This window comes from Montipora foliosa, chromosome 10, assembly GCF_036669935.1.
Source record: "Montipora foliosa isolate CH-2021 chromosome 10, ASM3666993v2, whole genome shotgun sequence".
Classification (NCBI taxonomy): Eukaryota; Metazoa; Cnidaria; class Anthozoa; order Scleractinia; family Acroporidae; genus Montipora; species Montipora foliosa.
The window spans coordinates 30,146,234-30,148,130 of record NC_090878.1 but is presented as its reverse complement, the minus strand read 5'-3'; positions in this window follow the sequence as shown (position 1 = coordinate 30,148,130).

Here is a 1,897-nt window from a genome sequence, read left to right as displayed (position 1 = left end):
CAATCTCTCGTGAGTTAGACTGATGTCAAATTAATCTGTCTCCTAGCGTCAAGTTAAGAGTCAAGTTACATAGAACATCCGCTTTTTCTGGGAAAAGGGTCTTGTATGATTATGATAAAGCTTGTGCTTTTTGTTGGGAAACCTCCGCATATTAGATTAATTCACTGTGCTTGGATTTTTAATGATCTGAACGCCGCTTATTTCTACAGAAAAAGTAAGTGTAACTTAGAATGACTCAGTCCTTTACAGACTTGAGTATATGAAACCCTAGCACGGCTACGCTAATATCAGAGGCATCTGTTTTCTTAACGGTACATAAACATTACATGAAACATCTCTCATTTCTAGGAAAAAGGTATTGTATAATAAGGCTTGATTTTTGTGGGGAAGCCTCCCACATTGGATAAATTTATTGCATTTGGATTGAACGCTGCTTATTCAGTCTACAGTTCTGTTGATTTTTCTCGCGTGAAAGAACATGAAAGAAATAAGTGTAACTTAGAAATGACTCAGCCCTCTACAGACTTAAGTATATCAAAGCCTAGCACGGCTACGCTGTTTTTTAGCGTTACGCAAACATTACATAAAACATCCTTTATTTGTAGGAAAAAACTGACGTATTTTTGTAGGGAAAAATTCTACATGTTAGATAAATTCATTGCACTTGGACTGAACGCTGCTTATTCAGTCTACAGTTCTGTTGATTTTTCTCGAGTGAAAGAACATGAAAGAAATAAGTATAACTTAGAAATGACTCAGCCCTTTACAGACTTAAGTATATCAAAGCCTAGCACGGCTACGCTGTTTTATAGCGTTACGCAAACATTACACAAAACATCCTTTATTTGTAGGAAAAAACCGACGTATTTGTGTAGGGAAAAATTCTACATATTAGATAAATTAATTGCACTTTGATGTTTAATGATCCGAACTCCGCTTATTTTGATAATTTTGCTGATTTTTGTGAAGTGGAACAAGTACGTTTATAAACTTAGAAATGACTAAGTCACAGGCATCCGTCTTCAGCGTTACATAGACATTATGCGCCGATCAACTCAAAACCTCAACATCCCTCCCCCCCTCCCTTCCCCCCCCCTCCCTTCCCCCCCCCCCCATCCCCGCCAAACCACCGGCACAGGCATTTGAACTTTTGAAGATTTGAATTCGTTTCAAATTCCTGCCCCGATGGGCCAAATGGTGTTCAAATACCCTACCCTATCGTCGGATTTGTCTTCGTGACCCTTTACATGATGACGCCGTTTTTACCATACTTGAGTTACTACAAAAACCCAACTCTAAAGCCCCATTTACACGAGCGATTTTTCCTTGACAAGTCCACTTGTCAAGGAAAACTTGCCGACTGTACACACTAGCAAGTTTTCCTTGACAAGTTTTCCTTGACAAGTTTTCCTTGGTAGTGTAAATGAAAAAATATGACAAGTTTCCCTTGACAAGTGCTGCAAATCAATAATATCCTTGTCACATTTTCCTTGTTGTCCATCTACACGAGCAAATTTCTGACTTGACAATTTTTCCTTGTCAAGGAAAAGCTAGCACGCCAGATGTTCCTTGACAAGGAAAATTTGTTCACTATTCCCCATCTACACGAGCAATTTTTCCTTGTCAAGGAAAACTTGTCAAGGAAAAATTGCTCGTGTAAATGGGGCTTAATATTGAAACTATTAAAAGTGACTTAAAATTGAATTCATTAAGTCGGACAATGTCAATAAGCAAGTGTAAGCTGCTCTAACTTCGAAACATAGCAAAGGTTTTTTAACGAGGGTACAGTAACTGTATACTTATCAACAACAGAGCCTAGAGCGTTTTTGATTGCATGTATTTAAATTGTTCAGTGTCGGTTGATTACAGTACCTCTAACAGAAAGGTACAGCTTTAA